Source organism: Aulonocara sp. 'chitande type north' Nkhata Bay, linkage group LG6 (assembly GCF_057382095.1).
Source record: "Aulonocara sp. 'chitande type north' Nkhata Bay isolate Kocher_YH1m ecotype deep benthic linkage group LG6, A_spYH_male_GT1.1, whole genome shotgun sequence".
NCBI lineage: Eukaryota > Metazoa > Chordata > Actinopteri > Cichliformes > Cichlidae > Aulonocara > Aulonocara sp. 'chitande type north' Nkhata Bay.
Genome location: NC_141349.1, coordinates 244662 through 251922, shown reverse-complemented (window position 1 = coordinate 251922; position 7261 = coordinate 244662). Strand labels below are relative to the sequence as shown.

Here is a 7261-nt window from a genome sequence, read left to right as displayed (position 1 = left end):
CAGATCCAGTAAAGCTCCTGAAGTATATTACCGATCTGTTAAAATGTTACTCTTCAAACTTGTGCCCTCAAATTATATAACCAGAAATAATTTACATTTTCTTTGAACTAGTGGAAAGGAGAGGGAACGGGGTCTTTCAAGCAGTCACACTTCAACTGTGAAACTCCCTTGTCCTTATGGTGTATTGACACTATTGAAACTTTTCAAAACCAGTCTAATGTTAGAAGAGCTTTTAGGTAAACTGTTATTCTTCTTCTTATCATTATTATATTTTTATTAATTATATTTTTATTATGATGTTGATTTGGGTGACACTTTTTGATAAATATTATATATTACTTTTTAAAACATATTAACCATCCCTATGCTTAAAAAACTTTTAAAAATAAAATTGTTCTTTTAAACTTGTGCATTGTTTGACTTTTAAAATTTTTGTATCAGGTGTAAAACGACTTTTTAAATAAAGTTGTTTTTAATGTGAGCAGCTCCTATTGGCTCGTTTAAAAAGAGGGAGGAGCAGATTGCACCGCCTAGCGTCTAGTCTTCGCGGTCTTTCGTCTGTTGCGCCTTTTCTCTCCCTGGTGTTTAAGAACGTGGAGGACAAAAGGATACCAAAGAATCGAAAACTATGACAAAGGTAAATACTTAAAGTTTGATACGTTTTCATCAATGGTTATTTTAGTAACTTTCTATAGTCGTCCTAAACGGTATAAGGGGGAGAAGCATAACATCTTTAGCTAGCAGGTAGAACTGGGTTAATTTGCTGCATTGTCTTTGGCAAACATAATTTAAAGTTAATTAAAAAACTCTTACTGCCTATATTCTACTCAATAAAGTTCATCTTATCTTATTCTGTTTTCATTGCACCATTCTCTCTATACAGTTTTTGAATTTACACACTATAACGTACACGGCAGTTTTTTTCTGTGCTTCTGCAACTGTTTCTTGGGTTTTCCTATAAGGTTTTTGTAATTAATTTTAAAAATTTATATTATTTTTTTGGCTTTAGTGGATTCCTGCTCAGCTAACTCGGCCATTATGCACTACCCAGTAAACAAAATGGCTGAACAGTATCTTAAATGTCTGAACATGAGCTAGTCATACCATGTTACGTAATATTCATGTGCAGTGTAGCAAGGTGATTGTTTAAATTACAGGAGTAGATGCCTGCAGCTGAAACGGTTTTCTGATCTGAATACGGTAATGTTACCAGATATGCATTGTACTATGGGAAAACGGTGGTGGATCAGTGTGTAAAAAGCCCCCAAAAGAAACACACAGCGTCTTTAGCTCAAACACTGTCTGATCACTCTCTTAGATACTGTGCTGTTCCATCTAGTTATTGGTTACTGAGAAATGTTAGGTCATTAATTAATTAAGAGAGTGCAGCTGTTCAGATCAGATGGTGAAGTAGGAAAATGCAGAACATGTTATTATAGCTGAATGCTGTGTAAAATACTAGTAATAAATCTAACTCCCATTTATGGCTTTTACTACTGTGGGGCTAAATAAAAAATTACAGACATAATGAAATCTGCTACAATTACAAAGCTTAAGTTTAAAACAATTATTATATATTAAGCATTTTTTTGCTCTTTTTTTTTTTTAATTCTTTTTGCTAATAATGGACTCAATTTTATTATCAACTTCAAAGACCTATTAAACTTTTAAACCATTAAATCCAGGAAATTAGATGCCCGTAAATGTACGAGACCCTCTTTATGTCTAGTATCCCCAAATATTTAATAATCCTTTCTAAAAGTACACAAATTTTGTTCTTTTCAATTAAATATTGCATGTTCAATGTATTCTTGAGCAGGTAAAAATTCCACTAAATTAGTTTTTGCATATTTTTAAGTATAATCAAATTTTTATAGTTTGCGAGTACTTTTAATTTGGAGATTTTGCCACTTGATTTGAAGTTTGGATAGTGCTTTATAGTCATTTGTAAATGTTTTGAACTCATCTGGCTTCTTAATAATTTAATAAAAAATTAACAAGCCATGTAATAATTTGAAAACCACTAGGGACCACTTATAAAAAAGTAATTCCTTTTTTACTTAAAGGAATTTAGGATTTATGTCTGTCAAGTCATTTGTTCTGGCATAAGTCACCATTTTGATATATCTTCCTGTGACTTTAAAGTCTGTCAGCTAGTTAGATACATTTTTGCACTGCTAGTGTTTGCTGCTTGAATTAGTCAGTTTATCATATAAACACATGCAGTGCCTTTAAAACTTTTAATTACACTGTTCATTTTGTGCATTAGTAAGAGAATCTTTTATATTGAATTATCCTGGGAAAAAACTAAAATGTTTGTATTTTCTCATGCACTTTCTTTCATTTCCTTATCACGTTTAGATTCTTCAAGATCACAAGCACCATCTTTGACATGTAAGTAACTTTCATATTATTTGTATTACTTATTATTATTATTATTATTATTTTTGAAAAGTGATGGTCTTTGGGGCATCCTTTTTTTTTATTGGTATTAAGTATATATATTTATTTAGGCACAGGAGGCAATGATCTATTTTAAAATTTAACATTTATTTAATTTTCATCTTTTATGCTAACAATAATGCCAACAGTGTTCTCTTCACTTGACCCACAACTCTGACAGTTTTGGTCCTCTGCTCTCCTCACAATTGGCTGATTTCCATCTGAGCTGCTACTGTCAACTGCATTAAACTGATTTTACATTGCCTTGTTATTCTAATCTTTATCTGCGTTTTGGACTCCAAACTTTCACACCTGCTGTTAGTAACCAGAGCTCACAAGAGTGTAAGGCGTGTAGTTCAATAAAGTGATCGATGTGTTCACTAGCTGATTTCAATAAACCGGTAACTTATCAAATCCATATTTTATAGGAAGTACATTACTGATAAAAGTGGTAATAAACACGGTAACCAATAAAAATTAAAATTTCCTGTTATAAAAAAAATACTGCTGTGAGCTCGGTTTTCTAACACCAGGTGTGAACATCTACAGTCTTTAAGCGCTGGTAAAGATTTAAAAATAAAAGCATTCAATAACATAACATAACATTAAACACTAAATTAGTTTGATGGTGTTGACTGCAGCAGCTCAATGTTAATCAGCTGATGGTGATGGAAGCAGATGAGCGTTTTTCATCATGGTTGTTAGTGATGTGTTGGTCAAAACGAAACGGCTCTTTGAAGTGAACGACACAAGCGTGTTTTTTTCTCTCTCTCTCACCCTCTCTCTCGCACTTTTTTTCCGCTTCACTCTGCACGCGAGCCTTGTGCTTTGCGCTGGGAAGAGGGGGGAGGGGCGGTTGTTACACACGCAGTAGCACAGTAACAGAGCAGGAGGGAGAGAGAGAGAAAGAGAGCCAGGGACAACAACGTCACATTACAAAGGTATAGTAATCATCCACAACTATTTTCAATTGCGGATGATAAAGGATTCAGAAAGTTTATTCATGCAGGCCCATATGACAGAGAATGTGCATCTTCTGTTTGTTTTCATATTATAATTTATATTTAATTGTGTTGTGGTTTGCAGTGTTTTGTGTTGTTTCACTTTAAATTTGTTTAAAAGGAAAAAGCTGAAAATTTAAATAGTTAAAAGTTGAAATGTAAATAGTTGTTTTTTTTGTATTATATGATTTATTTATTACATTTTATGTGGAGAGAATAAATAAAAGTATATTTACGGTGGCTGCTAGAGACAAAGCACGTACAAACCCCAAAACACGTAAAAACTTCATAGCACGTACAAACTCCAAAGCACGTACAAAACACAACAGAAGTGCTCCAGGATGCTAGGCACAGTGTTGAGATTTTGTTACCTAGTGGCTACACAAGCCAGGAAGTACCAACGACCAGATTTGGTGTGTGGTAGTAACAGGTAAATGAACAGCTTTTGGAATTTTTTATGAATATATATGAGTGCTTGTGTATAAATACACAAAAAATACACATATGATTTCAATTGTGTAAATTAAGTGATCTAGATAGCTCTGTTTTGGAAGTTCAGTTGACGCTAGAAATGGGTTTTGGAGTTTGTACATGCTTTGTCTCTAGGGGCCACCATATATATTTATATATAAACATATATAAATAAAACCACGTTTCTTTTTTTACATTAGTAATTCCTTTTGTTCATAATTTTATATTGTTGTTAATAATAAATTAATTAAAGCAACAAAACAACCTGAAGAGCCGGTTGGGAGCCGAAAGAGCCGGCTTTCTAAAAAGAGACGAAAATCCCATCACTAGTTGTGTAATATGCTGGTATTCATATGATCAAAAATGAACTGAGTTGTTTCGTATTCTATAGAAATTGTACATCTAATTAATAACAAGGCTTTCTGCTGATGTTATTAATTAAAAATGTATTGTTTTATTTTTAAGCAACAACTTTTTAGCATGCAATCAGTCCATGCTGTACAGGACAGATTTGTAAACTGTGCATACAAAAATAGACTATTTTACAAAATTGCTCTTTCAACAAATGTAAATCACAGCAGATTTTTTTTGTTGTAGGTGCACTGTCACAACTAGAAATGTGGGGGGAAGTCCTCAAAGTTGAAGGCAGAACAGGAAAATACATGGAAATAACAATTTTCCTTTAAATGGTAAATGGCCTGCATTTTTATAGCGCTTTTCTAGTCCCTAAGGACCCCAAAGCGCTTCACACTACATTCAGTCATTCACCCATTCACACACACAATCACACACTGGCGATGGCAAGCTACATTGTAGCCACAGCTGCCCTGGGGCGCACTGACAGAGCACATCAGTAAAGGTCGATCTGGATACTTGATAACTGTTGGTATAGGTATGACATGAATTTGAATCTCCATTATCACAGGTTTTAATTGGGAGGGAACATGCAGATATACAGGAGGACTATAAACAGCAATTCCTATTGCATACAACTGTTTTAGAAAATACCAACAACACTGTTAATTTATCACTTGCTGGTCTATAGACTTTACAGTGTGGATGGATGGAAAATCCATCTGGCTCCACTCTGGCTGAATTGGTGCTACAAATAACTCTGCGCTCGGCTTTCCTGGCTGTGTGTGGATTTATACTTACACATCCAAATTTTGACCCTATTTTTCTTCCTTTCAGCTGATTGGTCAATTTCATGTCAATCACCAATTAAACAATCCAATCAGAGAACATCTCCAGAAGTTGATTCTGTTCATCTGGACGTAGCATTTTCAGTGGGAGAAAATGCTGCAAGCGCTACGTCCAGATGAACAGAATCAACTTTTGGAGATTTACTTACCTGGATGATTGAGCATGCATCAAGACAATCAGAGAACAGATAGGTTTGGCTGTTGGAGGGCTGCATTACGGAGCTTCAGGTCCTGGAAGGCTGCATTACGGAGCTTCAGGTCCTGGAAGAATAAATTCCCTTTTACATACCAGACCAGCATTTTTCTTCATTAGCACGAAGGAAAACAGTCTGTGCGTGTCAGAGTTCTGTGGTTTTTGTGTCACAGGGCTTATAATATGTGTAAAAATCTGGCCAGGGACCATCACATCACACTGCTATCATATTTTTCTGTTGCTATCATGTTTCTTTTCTGAGATGTTGTTACTTTTATGACAGATGTAACGAGAAATCTTCCAGAAAGTTAAATTTTTTATTCTAATCAAATATTTGATTCTGATAACAGATAAAGATTTTTTTTTTTACTTTTGTTCTGCTATTTCATAGTTTATACAAATTTTGGCCAATTCCTATTTATTTTAACCCTTTAGCCCCCAAAAAGTCGCCAGCGACAGGTTTTTCCAAACCTGTCTCGTCAAACCTGAGCTCTGCCAGGGGCCCAACGCGCCTGGACTTTTAGAAGAAAAGAGATGTCCGAAAATAAACCACAGGGTCAAATACTTAATTTTGTTCAGTGTTTTAGAGTTATTAATTTGAATTGACTAATTTAAATATTTTATTCATGTACATTTTGATTGCCTTTAGTAAAAATGGCAAAATTTCAATTTCTTTTTTCTTTCTGTTATTAATCCTTGATTACATTCATATAGTATACAGTAGAGGAAAAAACCTACCAGACCTACCAGTTATCCTGCGTAACATTATTGGGGATAAAGGGTTAAGGAAGCGCAATTAATTTTTTTAGTTTAGCTTGTGTTTACTACCATTTTTTTTATCACCACACAGTAAACATTAAGTAATATGTAAAGTGTCCATTTATCCTCCATTCCGGTCCATTATCTTAAGCTTAGGCTGCTGCCCCTCGACCCAATCCGGTACTAAGTAGAGAGGCCCAGACTTCGCTCTCTCCAGGCACTTGGCCCAGCTCTTCCGGGGGAATCCCAAGGCATTCCCAGGCCAGCCGAAAAACATAGTCCCTCCAGCATGTCCTGGGTGTTCTGGGTCTCTTCCTGGTGGGACGTGCCCAAAACACCTCACCAGGGAGGCATCCTAACCAGATGCCAGTATCTAATCTGTCCTTTTTGTATGTTCCCCTCAGGTTGCCATGGTAGCAGATACAGGGGAAACAAGTGTAGACGATGCCACAAGAAGGATGATGAAATTCCTCATATCACCTGAGCTGGCTGTGGAGTACAACATGCTTGGCCGACATGGGGAAAAAAAGTTCAGAGATTTGCGTCTTTTTAATGTTGTGTATGGTAAGTTAGTTTCACTTGAGACATTTGAACTTTAGAAAACTAAACTTTTTTAATAAAGTGTTTGAAAGTGTAACTGAGTTTGGTTATCATGCAATTTGTATATATTTTTTGAGGCAATAAAGTGAAATAAACATTGTTCTTTGAAAATCATCACCAAATGAAGTAAGCTAAGATTAACTTTACTTTGGCTTGCCCGTTTTTCTTCTTCTTCATTTGCAGAGGCACTGAAGAATTATTTAACATCAAAAGTCAACTTGCAAGAAGCAGAGAAGGCTCTGTCCAAGTGGTTCAGTGGAGCTAAAGACAGAGGAGGACCGAGGGCTGCAAGGGTACAAAATAGACTTACGGCTCTGTAAAAAAACAAACCCTGCTGATTCAAGATAAGCTTTTGAGTTTTCCATCTGACTTTTTCCCCATGTTGCTACAGTTCCAAATATCTAAGGAATTTTGCTGTAGTTTGACATTTCTAGTTTTTAAACGTTTACGCACTTTGGAATACAGTTACGTAAAATCACAGTTGTTGGACAAAATAAATGTGAAAAATGTTGTTTTGTGTACCCTCGTGATTTTTGAAATGGTTTTATTTACAAACTAGATTTTGTTTGCGGTCAGCTTTAATATATTTGGTG

General features: G+C 35.2%; 1 long non-coding RNA gene across 1 annotated transcript; it reads left to right on the top strand.

Annotated features, from left to right (window-relative positions):
- Positions 1-499: 499 nt before the first annotated feature.
- LOC147326920 (uncharacterized) lies at positions 500-7178 on the top strand. Its single transcript, XR_015129771.1, has 4 exons — positions 500-637; positions 2362-2394; positions 6473-6632; positions 6852-7178. It is a non-coding gene; the product is annotated as an uncharacterized LOC147326920 (long non-coding RNA).
- Positions 7179-7261: the final 83 nt, after the last annotated feature.